Raw genomic sequence first — 17,924 nt, forward strand, 5'->3', positions numbered from 1 at the left:
TAGTGTAACTCAAGTATTTAAACTTAAAAAAAAAAAAAAAAAAAAAAAAAAGGAAATTACCTCAAAGTCAGCTAACTGTGAATGTTCATTTTACTGTATTGGTGCTTGGAGAGTATCCAGAAAAGATGTAAGGTCTTGTATTTTCCTTTTCATGTGAGTTATTGGCATAATTTAATTTACTGAAGATGCTTCAATGTAGTTTGAATAACTTAATGAGTTCCTTTATGTTTTAACAATTTATTAAACTGTTACATTAAAGGTAAACTAGGGTATGTCAGGGAACAGAGACAAGGCTTTAAAAACAAAGTGAAGACTGGTGTATTTGAAGTTGATTGAAGTCTAGTTATGGTCCGGCTTATTGAAAAGGAAATCATCACAATGGCCCAAATGGAAAACGTTGTGTTTAAAATTTCCATATCCAAACCTTAGGTTTTGAGGAAAGGAGTTTAGCTTTTTTTTGGTGGTGGCTGGAACTGGGATTAAGCGAGTCTTATGCATACTTGTTAAAGCATTATCTTCCTTTTCCAGAAGGGATTTGTTTCAGATGGAGGAGTAAAAAGCCAAAAATATTTATAAAAACTTGAATGTTTATGGAGGAACATAAATGAAAAGCCTCCAAGCTTGTGAAGTCAACTATGTGTAGACTAGGGAAATTTTAAAACATTTCTGTGTTAAAACTGTATATGTCTGAAAAACTTTGTATCCACTGTAAATGAAGTTTTATGGAGGAAATACTGTTTTCTGTTCAACTTCAAAATGAAAGTTTAAGATGTATAAATTTATTTTTTTTTTACATTGCTCTTTCAAGAGAGAGAGGAAAGTTAAGGATGAAACTTTAATATACAAAAAGTCATTATACAAAACTTGAAAACTTTTGGCTTTGCCTACCTATGTATGGATCAAATGTCCAGACTTTAAGTGATGGGAGGGGCATTTCCCTGGGTGTATCACCACTGGCTGGGATTCTGTTACCTGCCCACAGTTTGTCTGTCTGGTTTCTGATTGTATGTCAAATGTGGTGACATTAACATGTGGTAGTCCTTTTTGTAAAAGCTAATAGTGGTTTTACTTGAAGATTGCCCCAGTCAGGTAACAAAAATCATTTTGGCTGGAGAGGAAGAGTTGCCTTTTCGAGACAGTTTGATCTCCTGCTGTGTTCACCCTCAGCCCTCCCTCATTCTTATCCTGTGCCCCTGCCACCCACCTGCTCTAATTTGTAGATGGCTTTTAGCAATTCTTGATGGGCAGAAATCCCCAAAATATTAAATTGATACAATTTTGGAGAAAATTGAAGAAAGGCAACTCAACAGTTACCTGTTTTTTTCCAGCCTGCCGATTCAGCAGTGACCCTTGCTTTTGACTGGCCAGATGGAATATCTGAATTTTGGAACAAACCCTAGCATCTGATACCCCTTGGTGATTTGGTAATTAAGAGACGTAGGGAAGATGTCATAGTATTGTGAAGGGAATGGACATTTTGGAGGTGGAAGAATAAAGCACAGCTTGTAATGGGCAAGCATGGCGCTGAGGTTATTGTTATTTGTGGGAGATAAACCCAAAATTTCTGCTTTCCACAAGGCAGGATAAATTGCTTTAATAAGGCCTGTTTGCAAATAGACCATAATTTATTTCCAAGCATCAACATTCTGTCAGTTTTGGGTGTTTTTTTTTTTTCTTTTTTTTTTTTTTTTCTTCTTTTTTTTTTTTTTCTTTTTTCCTTCCAGTGTGCTGTGGCTGGTACTGCAGCTGCTCCTTTTAAATTATAAAAAAAAAAAAAAAGTATCCAGTTGCTGCTACAGGGTAGTTTACTAGAAGGGCATAATGGTAGAAGTCAGACCGTTCTGCTTACATTAAGGAATGGTTGATCATGTTTCTTTTCCCTGAAACAAGGTTTCCACAGTTTGCTGAGAAACTGTTTCCTCTGAATTTATGGAAGGAGTTATTTTCGTATCTTTTATTCATAATTGAATAGTTGAAAGCTGCTTGTAGAAGAGACAATTAGCTGATAAAGTGACTGCTTTGTAAGTATGACATCTCCTTTTCCTCTGTTGGAAAACCAAAGAGGAGCATGGGAGAGCAGACTACAGACTAGATGAGAAGATTAATGTATAGTTCATACATGTAAAGTATGTAAGCTGATGTAATTAAGGAGAGTGATAACCCAGGCTGTTTGCTTTCTGAATGGCATGAGGAAAAGAATCTTAATTTACTGTCTTTGTGCTAATATGTCCTGCACTAAAATTACACTGGGTACCTTACTCTTATTGGGAAAACTGAGGTTTCTTTCTTAACTGTGACAGCTACTTGCTCAGAGGAGTGGTATGAGAACATCAATAAAACAACTTTCTGAGGTTCAAAAATTTAATAAAGGAACTTTCAAATTCAGTTGTTGGATATTTAGTTAAGACCTTGTTTCTTTGGTGGACGTGTTTTCTACACTGTAGTGTCATAGCAGCTATTTATAAAGAAAGACTTCTTATATTGCAAATAATTATATAAACAATATTCTTGACTTTTCTGAATGAATGCTAGTAGCTGATATGATTTTAAAGACTTGACTGTTATTAAAGTGAAATTTTAGTGTAAGAATGGACGTATTTTTAATATTGCTGTTGCCTATACTTTCATTCCAGTTTTTACCTGAATTATCTGCTTTTTGTACATGTAATATATAATGACAACTTTCTTGGCACAAACCAGTGTAATCATGACAGGAGTTGGTTACTTCAAGCCTTGAAATTACTAAATCCTAAGAAAACATGTAAGTTGTCTTAAGGTGCATTGTAACTATTTTTTAATCACTTGGTAATGGTATCTGAATTATATGTTTATCTTGGTCTTTCTAACAGGGATTACACTGCATATTAAAAAAAAAATCCAAATTGCATGCAATATAAAACATCCTGCTACACCTAAATTTCCTGTCATTTTGTGGTGTTCATGAGCCACTGAGATACTTTTCAAAGCATTGTAAGTAAATCACTGGGTCATGATATTGAAAAACTGTACTGTTGGCTCCTCAGCTTGGAATTAGTTCAGTAAGTATGTAACTTGTAAACTGTTAAAGGCTAGGCCTCTGCTTTAAAAAAATAACCTAAAATCTGATAATGAGACACTGCTTTGTGGAAAACTATTGCAGAAGTAGATTGCTTCAAAGAGCAAATATCTGAAATGGAGGAGAATTGGGATTGGATGGCATGAGTGGTGCGACCAAGCATCTTTTAGTAGATAAAAGTAGTTTCTGTTGTGTCAGAATTAGAGGCCTTGACAGGTGTTCATCATGGGCTCAAAATAAAGGTAGACAGGTACTGGACAATGTAAAACCTGTAGAAAAAGGGAACAGAAAAGTTGGCAAGAGAGAATAAAATGTGTTGCTCTAGAAGAAAACAAAATATTTCAGTGGCTAAATGATATTTCACTTTTTCTTTTGTGAAATAATGGTGTTACAGAGGTATAGCAAGGTAATTAGTCAAAGAGATGGCAAATCCAGAGCTGAGTAGGGAATGTGGAAATGTTGACTGGGGACAATTTACCTATTGTCAGGAAAAAGTTTTGACTAGCATTGACTTTGCCTGTCTAGCCAGTTTCACATAGGAAAAAAATCAGTTTGACCTTCTTCCTTCCTGCCCCTCTTGACTCTAACAAGGGCAGAATTTACTCTTGACATAGGATTTAGTTCCCAGGAAATACCAGTGGGATCTTTGCAAGATCTGGGATGTGTTTATATGCTCCAGTAAAGTATAGAATAGGCACATTTTCTGTTTTCATTTAAAGCATAGGGTACACCAGTATAGTCCTGAGTGTGTTGGAATAATTGTTGGGGAGGTGGGAAAGACAGTGTATGTATCTGGATAAGACATGATGTTTCTTGAGCAAAAAATTACATGGTATTCCAAACTATAGACCATAAATAAGAAGTTAGATGTACATGTTCTTTAAATACTTGTAATTTTCTTTTCGATTTATTTGCTGAAGATAACACTGAACTATAAACCTTTTACAAATATTTTTGCCATATTCATTCTTGATGAATAAGCAGAATGTCATTATGGTTTGAAAAATCAAATTTAATTTTCCATTCTGTATGTAATTTTCCCATTAATGTGGAAGGTTGATAAGGCTTTTGCCGAAAGGATTGTATTTAAGTCATCATATTTTTATTTAGAGTTTATTTAGAACTTGCTTTCTGGAAGTGTGCATCGTTTTTTGCTACTACAAATCTAAGAGCAGTGCTGACAAATCACTGGTTTGAGCATTCTTGGTCTGTAGAATGCTTCAGCTTGCAAAGCAAATACCCATTCTCAGCACTTGCTATTCTTTTGAAGCTGATGAAGCACTTAAACTACTACTTACAAGTTGATTCTTCTTAATTTTATATGCAGGTATTTTGAAGCTAAATGTTCTTCTATCATCATGGAAACCCAGCTCAAGTATTTTGACAAATAGATGGTCTTCTGTTTTGGTGGGAGCCTCACAGGGAGGAATTTGCGAGGCTGAGGTTTTCAGTTGCAGAGGAAGGTTTTGGAAATGCTGTTTGAGCTGGCACCGCTTCCTCTAGTTTAGTTACTAGTGATGAGCTGAATTGGGTTTTTTAAATAACATAGTACATTTCCTAAGCTATACAAAAAAGTTAGTTGATACTTTCCACCTGAGCCAGTGTTGAGGAGTCATTTGCAAGTCATATAACTTTGTCAAACAGTTGAGGTGAGAGCTGAATGAGTTGAGAGGCTTTGTTTTGGTCTGTCATGAGGTTGGCAGAAGTGTTGAGATCTCCCTGCTTGCTTTGCTATATGACAAGTTAAACATTTTGGGATAAGTGGTTTAAGACAGTATAGTGCTTTCAACATTTTTCCCATGTGTCTAAAGGAATAAAAATAATTTGGTATTGATTGAACAAAATGGTATTTTTTAAATTGCCTTTCATTTGATTGTATTTTTAAAAGGTGCTTTCTTTCATTTTGATGCTTGCTGAAATGTTCTATGGCATAGCAGACCCAATTATAAAATAAAAATTTCCGATTTTATTCTTCTGTAAGTCGTACTTCTCAACATCCTGATTTTTCCTTCAGCATAGCAGGTGCCTAGCCTACTTGTTGCACTATTTTATCTTAAGTAATTTTATTTTTAAGGGCTGATTAGAATCAAATATTCTGTGTGTTTTTGTATTAGTACCTAGCTTTTCATGTACACTAGGATGAGCCTCTATATAGAAGATTCCTATTTCATCTCTTTCTGGAATATTCCAGCAAGAATTATTCCTCAACCCTGAATCAGTCAGGTGTTTAGGGAAGCAACTCATGTCCTTCCAGTTATTGAAAATGCTAAATTTTCACTTCATTCAGGGTCAAATTCATATCTGAATAGCTGATGGAGATTTCCAGTAATGAAAGTTTCTCATACCCTGAAGCATTCTGCCAAATATCAGATTAATAATCCTTTCCTCATGATGTTATGATGTAATTAACAATGTTTGTGGCCCAGCTGCTAAAGAGCTGGTAAAATTGAGCTGGAAAACCGATATAGAATAACTGAAAAACACTACAGAATTGGAGAAAATAGAGGATATAATGACCACATAATGGGCTTGTTGAGATTTACTGCGAGAACAGTGGCAACTCTCAAAATTTAAGAATTAGGTTACTAGCTTCATTTGTCTGCCCCTGATGCTGAAGTAAAGTCTTTTCCTGGGCATTCTTTCCCTTCCTTAGGCAAGTATTATGAAATAGATTGCAAAAATTTCTCGATTGCAGTGTATTTCTGTCTGAATTAGCTCTAATCTGAACTCAGCTGTGATGTTGTCAGAAAGGAGTGTGGGGATAGAGCAAATGTTCAGGGACTAGGGATGTTATTATGCAGTCCTTGAGCTGCAGTGCTGATTTTCAGCATTCTTGACGTTTTTCCTTTTTTTTTTTTTTTAATTTTTTTTTCACTTATTTTAAGCGTGATGTATATGTAGACTGCATACCTTGTTTTCTGCATACTGAAGTATCTTTTGGGTTTGTGCTTGTAAAAAGAAAGATGCTGCAAACAGCTGACTGACTCAGCAATTAGTAAATCAAATGAAATGGGATATTTCTAGGAAGAAACCTGAAGGTTTGCAGCATGATTTGGAAAAGTGTGGGCTGAATTGCTGCATTGCCAAAGGCTGCATTAAAACAGCAGTGCTTTTTTTAGAAAAGCTAATTCCTTGGGTTATTGTCGCAGTTTCCTCATCCTTGTTTTGACAGTGTTAATGGCTCTCAGGATTCTGTTTCGACTACCTGAAAGTAGTTTACTGATTTTACAAAAAAGAGACAAGAGAAAAATTGGGACCTGTATTACTAACTGAATCCATTGTTTTGGAAACTTGATAACGTAATGTTTCCTGTGTTCCTCCGTGATAAACCAAACTTCCAGAATTACGGACCATTATCTCACCTGAAGCCAGAAAAAGTTTGCCTGCTTTATTTTACTTAGAAGAGTGGAATATTTTGTTGCTGTTGTTTAAAGTGATCTTGCTACTCTTGCAAGTGAGAAATGATAGTCATTTGTCAGCTCAGCCAAATTTCAGATACTGTTGCAAGCAGCAGAGCTTTGCCTGGAGGCAGATGCATAAATCCGAAACTAGAATTTCTGTGGGAGGGTTAGTATTTGTGCATGAAGACATATGCTCAGCCAAGCAGTTTGTTGGTTTGGGTATGTTTTCTCCTGTTGACACTGACAGACAGTCTTACTGAAAAGCTTTAAATCTGGCAAGAGGCAGAAGACCATTCCCTCTTCTCTATTTATTTGCCTCACCACAAAATTTTGTTTTTAAATAGAACATTAATATTTTCAAAGGACTGAGTCCCTAGGCCAGACTTTTTGTTTTCCTAGGGGGGGTTGTCTGTATTTCTTCTGTGCCCTAGGGTAACTTTTTTCTAGAGGTTTACTTTTGTGTACTGTAAACTTAACTGTTCCCAGAGTTAAAGTCCTCCTAATTAGCAATGTGTTATTTTGGACTTTGGAGTTATGATATGCTTGCTCACCTCTTAAACAGCTGTTTCTAAGATTTCCATTACTTACTGGGGGCTAATATTGTACTGTGTGATAATATAAGACTTAGTAAAAGCTTGTGCACAAGAATACAATTTTCTCATTTTCCTCTTTGATGAACAAGTGCTAATTACATGGTGCAAGAAACTACTTCCTGTTGGATTTGTGAGGGGTTTTTTATAGTTTCATTTGGTTCCTAAGTTGGAAAATATATAAACAGCCTTTTTTAGCTCTGTATACAGCCACAAATGATTCAATTTAGAACTCTAATGTTTATATTTCTTTTGCAATGAAGCTGTTGGTTGAGCTGAATAGATAGTGGTCTGTCTCATGCCAGAGTGCTGCAAGAAATGATTTCTCAGTGTCCAAAGAGATATAATTATATGTGTGGAGTAGTGGTTTTACTTTGGGAATTTTCTACCACTTAGCACTTTGTTTATTATCTTTGTGAGAAAATATTAATATCATTGACACCCCTTGTAAATGTCGAGAAGCATTGTGTAAATGTGACATTTGCTTTTGCAAATTTACTGGTTGATTTATTTCAAGTACTGCCTCTTGTGAATGGCAGTTCTTAGGATCTTGCTTAGTTACCTCCCCCTCCCACTTTTCTCACTCTAAGTAATGTGCTATCATTCCTGCTATAATACTCTCTCTGTGTGAACTCAAAAAAATCCAAGCCTTTGATTAGATGTAGAACAATTCTGTAGTTCTCTTTCTCTGCATATAGGGTAGAGTTGCTGTAACTTTATTATCTTGCAGTTGTTAACACTTGCAAACTGATTGCCCATGGAAGGCAGAGGTTGTGGTCTTTTAAACACCATTAAAACTGTATATTTGAATGTCTGTAACTTTGCATCCTTCTGATTGTCTCTGAGGTAATGGGAAATATTTGTAGTTATTTCACTCTGTAGTTCCATTTGTAATTATCAGTGGAAATGAATAAGATGGGTATGGGAATAACTCATATACATTTTTTTCCCTAAACTCTGTTCTTCCATGCCCTCTACATCTGTGAGCTTCACTACTATCTGGATGTTCTGCATCAGATCAAAGAAAGGGAGGTTACTGATCATTCATTTGAATATTAAACCTAGAATAAAGCAGGCAGCTCTCCTGAAGCCCTCTATGTGCTGTTGAAAAAATCATTGATCATAGGGCATGCGATTTTACAGAATGTAAAATTTATGAGGGCAGCTGTCAGTGATTTTGATATAGTTATGTATTTAGCTATTTTGCATTCATTATTAAATAGGATGTTTTTACTCAGTAGGTCTGGAAGCATTTAGTTTTCTCCTCGGTTAGGAAAGACTAGAAAATGTTAAAGCCCCATCTTTCTCAACCAAAGGGACCCTCGTTAATACGTTAGCCGGTGTTAATATTATGAACGCTTTTCCTAGCAAAGAGCAATACTCTGAAAATGGAAACTGAGCCACATTTATAAAAACCAAGTGAAGAAGTTCACGTTATGTACGTGGCTGTGCACATGCACACACATATGGGTAGCTGGGGTTCCTACTGGTTTGTACCTTGGAGGGGCTGATGATTCTGCCTGTTTGCTGCTGCTTGGTCTAAGGCTGTTGCCATACTCATGGTTTTTTGGGGAAGATGACTTGGTCTGTTAGAGTAAGTGATAAGCATCAGATGTCTTCTGAGCTTCATGTGACTTGTGGTGAAAAGCTGCTGTTGAGGTCCAAAGTCAGTGCTCTTTACACAGGAAATGTGTTGTCTGTAGTGTCGGGGATGTGCATCTGCTGCTGGTCCCACCTGAGCTCTTCCCAGCAAGGGGTGAGAGGACAAGACTGGAGTTGAAATTGGACAGGCAGGTGGAGTTTTTAGAGCAAAGTACAGCTCAGTGTTTGTTTTCATAGCCTATTACAATGGAAACATTACTGGAAAACTGCACTACCCACTCTTTATAAACAAACAACACAAACAAAAACTTTAGTTGACACAAACATTAATTTTTGACTCCTCGATTCCTTCATAGTGAATGTTTTGTCAGTTGAAGGAGCTGAGAGGTGTCTAATGCATTTTTCACTGTGGCTCACATCCTCCATACGCACCAGTGCTGGTTGCTTTGCATACTTGTGAAACAATGAGGGTAGTGTTTCCTGGTGGCTGAAGAGAAGGTGCAGAGGGTGTCTGCCAGCTCGCAGCAGTCAACACACAGCTCTTTGTTGATAGTCCCACTGGAGGCAAGCATGCCTGGATTGATGCTCTGTGCTCCTACTTAAAGCTGATGTAAGTTAATGCTATCAAAATAAACTGGTTTTGCTGATTGCCTTATTAATGTTTTTGAATCATGATAGTTAAGAAAGATTTCTATCATCTTTACAAACCTGCAATGCTTCTCCTGTTTTGTGAATAATTTGGGTTTTTGTCTTTCTGGAGAGCACTTGTGAGGTGATGAAAAATAGCTTTATATTCTTATTATTTATTTTTTGGTGAGTTGAACAATTCTGTGTAGGTAGTTTGAATTATGAAAAAGCTATTTCTTACAGTCCAAAGAGATTTATTAATGATGCTGAATATGGCAGTGTACACTTCACTGGTGAGAGCAGTAGACTGTCTTGTGGTTTTTTGTTTTGTTTTTTTTTCTGGTGCTTTCCAGCAGTGTGGTACCCTCAAGCAACGTGAAAATAAGCTTTTCAGTGGTCTTGATTTGGGGGTACAGGTTGGGGTGCATTTTACTGTTGACTTCTAAAAATCATATTTACTTCAAAACACCTCTGTGGGTTCAATCACTCTTGGTCCCTTTCATGCACTGGTTGTGTTGGCTGGTGTTGCTTTGAGTCCCTGTGCCCATGGGCAGCAGGAGGCCTGTGACAGGAAGATGCTGCTGCCTTGTTTGCATGGCTGTGTGTGCCAGAATCATTGCTTGGTTGCTGAACAACCTGTTAGTGAGGGCCAAAAAAAGTAATGACATACACTTTAGATGTCAGTCTGATCAAAGCAACTGTTACCTTGACAGTTTTTTCCAAAGTTTTAGGGAGATAATATGATAGCAGTGTGTACTTAACTGCTGTTAAACATAATACCTGTCTTTATGGTTTTTCTGATTCTGTTATAAATGATACCTGTGAATCTTTTTTTTTTTCCAGACAAATTACATGCAGGGAAAAATAACCCAAAAAACAGACTTCTTTGGATTGTCTCCATTAAGAAAGATTTACTCAAATGATTTTTTTCCGCCCTTTCTGTCTTTCTGTATAAAATAAAGCCATGGAGACTTATGGAACAAAACTGTGGTTGTTTTGTTGTGCACTCTGGGTTTTTTATGTATTTTTAGACACTTCAGGAATAACAGGAAGATGATGTGGTTTTCTCAGTGTTACTAATCTGTTTTCTCCAGAGTTTAATGGCACCCTAATAATTTGATGCTTTTCTGTTCAGTCTCTTGCACTGATTTTTCTGACCTTGTGCGAGGTCGTACCACTCTATTGAGCTGGTAGAAGAAAAGGTTGATGCAATGGAGTTGGCTCCATATTTTATGGCATGTACATGATTTTGTGTGTGTGTGGAGGTGTTTCACTTGAATCCAAAAGAAATTGAGTGCACAGACTAGAAAGGTAATGCATGGCTAAAAATCATACAGTCAATCTGTATTATATTTAAGGTGAAAGTGGTAAGTGGGGTGTTACAAGTAGGGATAGCTATTACATTGGGCATAGGTAGCTCTGCATGATTGTTGCTGTTTTTAACATTAAATGTATCAGAAGTTCTCTGCATAATAGAAATGCAAATATTAAGACTATTCAGTATAGCCACTTGCTTGAATATGAGACAGTTATATTTTGCACTCTACAAACATTGTGGCTGTGAATCTGGTCAGCATATTAGATTGACTGGCTAAAATTTGTTTAGGTTTAAATAAGTTTCAAATAAGCCTTTCTTCTTTTTTGAGTGATGTCCTGTTTTTGGCTGTGATAGAATTAATTTTCTTCTTAGCAGCTGGTACAGAGTTGTGTTTTTGATTCAGTATGAGAATTATGTTGATAACACACTGATGTTTTTGTTGTTGCTAAGTAGGACTTAGTCCAAGGCAAGGAATTTTTAGTGCCTCACATTCTTGACGGTGAGGGGGTGTGCAAAAAGCTGGGAGTGAGCATGGCCAGTTCAGCTGACCAAAGGGATATTCCATTCCACGGAACATCATGCCCAGCATATAAGCAGGAGGTGGGGGGTGGGGAATTGGCCTGGGATACAAATACTGGATGTGGGGGGAGTGGCTTTGTTGGTGGATGAGAAGCTCAACATGACCCAGCAATGAGCACTCACAGCCCAGAAGGATGGCCATGCCCTGGTCTGCATTCAAAGCAGTGTGGGCAGCAGGGCAAGGGGGTGAGGGATTCTGCCCCTCTGCTCTGCTCTGGTGAGAGCCCACTGCAGTGTGGAGTCTAGCTCTGGGCCTCCAACAGAGGATGCATGTGTGCCTGCTGGAGTGAGTCCGGAGCAGGGACACTGCAATGATCACAGGGCTGGAGCACATCTCCTGTGCAGACAGGCTGAGAGAGCTGGGGCTGTTCTACCTGGAGAAGAGTGGGCTTCAGGGAGGCCTTAGAACTTCCAGTACCTAAAGGAAGCTAAAAGAGATCTGGGGAGGGACTTTTTACAAGGAGAGATAATTATAGGACAATGGGTAATGGCTTTAAACTAAAACAAGGGAGATACAGATTAGATATAAAAAGAACTTTATTTTGAGGGTGGTGAGGCACGAGAACAGGTTGTCCAGAGCTGCTATGGGTGCCCAGTCCCTGGCAGTATTCAAGGCCAGATTGGATGGGGCTTTCAGCAGCTTGTTCTGGTGGAAGGTGTCTCTGCCTGTGGTGGGGGTTGGAATTGGATGGTCTTTAAGGTTCCTTCCAGTCCAAACCATTCTATGATTCTGTGAAGATCAGAAATGCATAATCAAGGCAATGTAATATTCTCTATAACAGGAAACTCGTGAACTGGAGAAAGCCATATTTGATGCTGTTACAGACCAAACTAAGGAAATATAGCCTAGATAAAAAAAGCTATTTTAGGATGTGTGTAAACTCATTAGGTTAACAGTAGCCAGAGGTTTTCTCAGTAGTTCTCTTTCAGCAAGGAAAGCACATTGTATGGGATTTTGTATAATTGTTTCAGCTAGCTGTTCTTGTTCATACTGGCTAATTAGCATATGGTTATGAAATCTAAGGACGAGATGTGTTTGGGAATAAATGCAGTTACACAAAGGTGGGATGGCAATTCACAAAAATCTTAAATGTTGGAAAGGTGGCCTGGGAGAATAGGACTTGATTTAGAAGAATAAGTGGAATGCTTTATATTTAGGTCAAAATAAAATATGGAGAACATCTGTTAAGGTCCTCCTGCCATTCCATTCCTCACCATGGATTATAAAATGAGACCCGACATTGCAGTATGGTTGACAAAGAAGAGGTGTGTGTATGTATTGGCATGACTAATTGGTGGTATAATCTGGAGGATGTGGAGTTGAACCTTTTGCTTTGTTCTGTATTGTGAAATTCAAGTACTGTATCTGTTTTGGCCATTGTACTTCAAGAAAGATGTAGGCAGACTTAATTTGCCTCAGGAGTGTAATGACTGATGATTTAGAAAAGGTGCTATGTGCAGAAGGAATGATTGAATTGGCATTTTTGTAACTCAAAGAAAAGATCAAGGGAAATCATAAGCTTTTAAGTGTGTGGAAGCTCTCTACAAAAAGTGAACATCTGCCCTTGGTAGCTGTGCCTTGCTTACTAATGGCAACATGGGCCATTCCCTGTGTGTCCTCCTCTCACTGTTTGGCTTTTGGTTTTGTGTTTTATAAGGACTCTTTCTAGTCAGTGTATGGACAGCACTGAACAAAAAGAGCCCGAATCTTAGGATCCTTTGAAAAAATATATAAATTAGCAAAATCACTACAGTAAGGATCTTCATCTAACCAGACAGATGTAGGGAGAGATCTTTAAACTTCAGTTTAAACTTTAGAGCAGATGGAAGAAAATTTGCTCCCAGACTTGCCAGCCACTTGGCCAGTAACACACCTGTTTCCCTATCGGTAAAAATAGATGATGTTCTGCTCCCACCTCTGTGAGGCAGCTGAGTTTTAGTGAAGAAAAGTGCTACACAAAAGGCTAATTTAACATAAGCAACTCTCTTTTGTGTGTGTGTGTGTGTGTATTGCATGTTACAGTGCAGTGTGTAGAGCCTAGCCAGATATATCATGGAAATCTGTTTAGCCTCTTGAAGGCAACAGCTAATTTGCTTTGATAAAGGAGGTTGGGTCTCTTCAGAATTATGTCATGATCTCTTACATTAACATGTTCAGAAAAGAAACAAGTATGATTTATGTTAGGTTTCCTGCTGGATATGTCTTGGATTGTATTTTTCTGGCCCTTTGAAACTTCCCTATTTTTTTCAGATTTGGTAAAAATTGGTATAATTTTGAGGAAATCTTAGCCAGTATTATTAATAATCAGACTTTAAGCCAAGACATTTTCCCCTTCTACTTTGATATGCAAAGAAGGGGAAACTGCCAAGTATTATACTTACTTTACCTGCATCAGTATTGGGGTGATAATTAATAATTAGGTAGTTGACAAACACCTTTTCCATCGCTACCAATCTTAACCTTCCTTACCATATACTTCCTCCATACTGTCATGTTTCCATAGTATCAGCATCTTTTTTTTTTTTTTTTTTTTTTTTAATCCCTTGTACAAAGTTTTTATCTGGACAGATACCTAGAGGCAACAGTTTAAACAGGCAGAGCAAGAAACCTGAGTAACTTAGTAGGTTCAGATATTATATGGCAAGCACAAGACACAAGCTTGAATAATATATGGCAAATATTACCCAAGTGTAGACAAATTTCAATTGCATTGAAATTTGAACAAATCTCTCTTGAATGTTAGGACACATTCTTTCCTTTCAGCTGCTTAGAATTTCTTTCAGACATTGCTGTATTAATTGGGCAAAGGCAGAGATTTCAAGGAATTCATTCAGAATTGCTGAAGTTTCAACGGATTAGACTTGGAAAGGCTCAGGCATCATTTTTCAGGTGTCACTTTTTTTCTGTAAGTGAAAAAACGTTGCTTCTTAAGTGTTAAGTCTGTGTTACTGTAATAACACCTTTTTTTTACAAAAGCTGTCATTATAAATGCTAATGTTTAACTTGTGGGCGAGAGATGAAAGAATGTAAAAACCCCTACATTTATAAACTAGAATATGTATAGGAAGATTTAGTCCAAAAGAGTGATCATCTGGGGAGCTGCTCATGTGAATGCTGTTTTTTGAGGAGGCTGTTTTCTTGCCTTGTTGAGAACAATTCATAGTTTGTTGTGCTAAGTATTCATGATTGGATAGAGGACGACATATATAGAACTCAAAAATAGATAACAGCTTATTTGGGAGGACAGGCAGTCCTCCCACTTAAATCATATCATCTGGAAGGCTAAAAAATGTTGATGACTTGTTCCACCTCTCCACTCTTCCCTGCATATGTTGTTTTCCTCACAAGCACAGTTCACTGCCTCTTTTTAGAAACAGTCTTTGACTCCTTCTCCCTTGCATGGGATTTTAGATTTTGAAATCTCAAATGGGAAACTTTCCTCCCCTTCCACCTCAAGCTCTGCCAGAACTGAGCTAGGAACTTATCTGAATTTCTGTTTTTTTCTCTAGGACGGCCTGAAGACCTTGCTGTTGGAATACCTCTTGTCCTTCTCCGTTCATGTCGGAATGGCCTAGGCCAGTCTGTTGCTCTATGGTTCCTGCCACAGGTGCTCTACAGCAATGTGTTGGGATTTCTCCACCAGTGCTAGTGGACCATCCAGATGGCTGTAAACCTGCAGAGGAGGTGAGTACAAAATGTGTTTCAGGAGTTGTTGATGCTTTGGTCAGGTCTGTCTTCTTTGGGTGTGTTTCAGAGCAAAGGGAGCACCTAGTGACTGCATATGTGCTTTGTCACTGGGTTGACTGGGTTTGTGTGGCAAGGTTTTGCTAGTGACTGCACCCTATGGAAGGGACCCATGCTGGAGCAGTTCATGAAGAACTGCAGCTCATGTGAAGGACTCAGGTTGGAGAAGTTTGTCAAGTGCTGCTTCCTGTGGGAGCAGGGGAGAAGTGTGAGTAATCCTCCCTCTGTGGAGGAAGGAGAGGCAGAGGCAGGATGTGATGAACTGACTGTAACCCTCATTCCCTGTTCCCCTGTGCTGCTAGGGGGACGAGAAGGTTGAGAAAACTGGAGGTAAAGTTGAACCTGGGAAGATGGGAGGGGTGGGAGGAAAGTTTTTTAAAGATTTGATTTTATTTTTCATCCTACTCTGATTTGATTGGTTATTAACTGAACTGGTTTCCCCATCTTGAGTTGGTTTTGCCTGTGATGGTGAGAGATTTCTCCCTTCTTTATCTTGACCCACAAACCCTTTGTTACATTTTCTTTCCCTTGTCCAGCTCAGGAGGGATGGGGCAGTGACTTTGGTGGGCACCTGGAATGCAGCCAGGGTCAATACTCCACATGCATATTCCATATTTTACTGTTCCTTCAACATTCTGTTGGGCCAGTTCAGTTTTCTGCAGCTATTAAACAAGTTTCCATAAGAATCCCTTTAGATATTACTGCAGACCTAATTAAACTGTTACTGTGGTTCTCTTTGAGTATTGGGAAGCATAGTATCCAAGTGGATAAAGGACCTCATTATTACTTTTCCTAAATTCACCTTTATCCTCTCAGTGTATCTTGAAAAAGAGTTATTTAGTCCAGTGAACTGGAATTCAGATCGGCTTTCCATCCAGATGACCTAAGAAAGCCTGAGTATTATTTTCTGTGTTTCTACAACAAACACAGTACCCTTAAAGCATCCTTGTCAGACAGAAGATGATTTATTAAACTACCACCGTGTAGTCATTGCCTGTGCAGTGAGGTGTTTAACAGCTGAGTACTCATGAAGCGTCCTCTGTGTGTGCCTCTCCCATGCTTTTTTTAAGCTTGATTGGAGCAAGATGGAGAACCAAAGACTAATGGGATGGACAGGCAAAGATGTGATATGACAGGTCCATTTCCTTTGGTAGAAAAGGTTAACCACTGCAGTTGTACTTAATGTGTTAAATGGTGTCCTGCACTTGGAATAATTGGTATTGACGTTTTGTGCTAATTTTTCATCCTGATTTTTTTTTTCTTTCCTGAAACCTATTAGCAGTTTTCATAGATTAGTTTTTACAGACTGAGTTCTGAAGGACTTTTTGGGTCCAATTCTGAAATTCAGGTTCAGCATACTAAAACGGGAAAAGTGTGTTTCATATTTGAGTGGGTCCTTTTCCTGTCAACTTCAAAAGATCTAACATGAAGTCTTAAATTCAGTCCTTCAAAGGTGTAATTGGAACAAGTATCAGTTTAGAGGAGAGGAAAAAGTATATCCAAAATTACTACCTAATTCTCTTCAGTAGTAGGAGCTGCTAAAAAAAAAAAAAACCTAGGATAAAAACGAGTAGGGCAATTTTTTTACTTCTGGGTTTATTTCTTTTGGCCACTTCACTGATTTTTTTTTTCATGGTTCCCCAATCACCTCTTTTGTGGTTGCTGACTAATGTTGAGTTTAATGAGATCACAGATTTGAGTAGAAATAACTTCTTTTGGGGAGAATACCTGATTGGTCTGAGTCTGCACTGAGTGTCTGATGTGGCTGAATAAACACAATTGTTCTTGGTTATTTTTCAGTGTGTCAGTTCTCTGATTAAATTTCTTCATTACTGTGTAGATTTTTGCTGGCAGAGCAGAAGGCTGGCATGTTGGAGTAGCAGCTACTTACACAGTAATAGTGTGCTGTTAAATCTTTAACCATGGGCTGGCTTCTAAAGAATGTCTACTCTCTCTTGTAAAGATTCTAGAGCTTTCAGAGAAGATGAAAATTTTTCAGAAAAGGTATTGAAGAGTAATTCTAAATGTCTCGGAACACAGAATTTTAGAAGATGTTTTCAAAATATCTGATCTCTGATTTAATTTAAATTTTAACAGTGATTTTATTTCTCAAATTATACAATTTTCAATTAATATATAGTTTAATTTCCAAAACAGTTCCATCTCATTCCTTTCTTTAATATTTTCTGACAGACTGACCTTTTTTATGGTGACCTGTTTGTCTCTCGGCTTCTAGTCAGGAATTAATTTTGAATTGTAAAAAAGCTCAAGTTGCTACAAGCTTTACGCCTTCAAAAATCATTTGATGTCAAATTAAATACACTGGCTGTTTTTTCATGAAGTGCCTAACAGTTTCTGGGAAAAAAAAATGGCAAAGTAGTAACCACCAAAGAATTTGAGGAAATTTAAGTAATTCCCTGAAGTGTGATGCATACCTGCCATATTGAATGTTCTGCTGACTGTTTTCCCTATGCAACTATGCAGAAAATTGTTATCATCACACTTACAGGTAACTGAGGAAACAAGTGAACTCTTCCACAAAATAATCTTTCTGTCTCAAATTGCATATCACACTCTTCAGATTTCTCTGGACTGCTGTACAGCACAACAAATAAAAAGGTTCTAAATTTTTTTTTTTTTTTTTACCTTATGCATTTTCTATATCTCGATGTGGCTGTTTAATTTAAATTTGTCAAACTAGGATGAAAATTTACAAGTTAGGCCAGATGAAAAACATGTTTTGGAATCACTAGCTTTACGAGTATAGCCTTGAAATTTAATGTTTGAGCAAATCTGCTATTTTTCTTTCTAAGAAATATTTAATAAACAAGAAAAAATATTTAATAAATAAAATCCAGCAACATTTGAAAAGTTTTTATTACAGAGTAATGAAAATATTGGTTTTTCTTTTGAAAATGACCTTGTTTAAATAATTTCCATGGCCTAAGTGAAAACTATTTGTTTTAAGTTTTATTGATTTTTTGTTTTTCTAACATTTTCTCTCACA

At 37.5% G+C, this 17,924-nt stretch overlaps 1 protein-coding gene across 4 annotated transcripts in view; it reads left to right on the forward strand.

Annotated features, from left to right (window-relative positions):
- The window catches only part of GALNT1 (polypeptide N-acetylgalactosaminyltransferase 1), an 87,707-nt gene that overhangs the window by 10,545 nt on the left and 59,238 nt on the right, over positions 1 to 17,924 (forward strand). For 3 of the 4 annotated variants that reach the window (XM_066185392.1, XM_066185376.1, XM_066185368.1), the window contains one exon: positions 14,683 to 14,857. The gene's annotated coding sequence lies outside the window, so the exon portion shown is untranslated. Of the gene's footprint in view, positions 1 to 9,237; positions 9,259 to 14,682; positions 14,858 to 17,924 lie in introns of those variants that run through there. The other variant, XM_066185385.1, reaches the window with a different exon arrangement.

Source organism: Chamaea fasciata, unplaced genomic scaffold (genome assembly GCF_029207755.1).
Source record: "Chamaea fasciata isolate MVZ Bird 193981 ecotype frontalis unplaced genomic scaffold, bChaFas1.0.hap1 SCAF_1, whole genome shotgun sequence".
In the NCBI taxonomy this organism is placed as follows: Eukaryota; Metazoa; Chordata; class Aves; order Passeriformes; family Sylviidae; genus Chamaea; species Chamaea fasciata.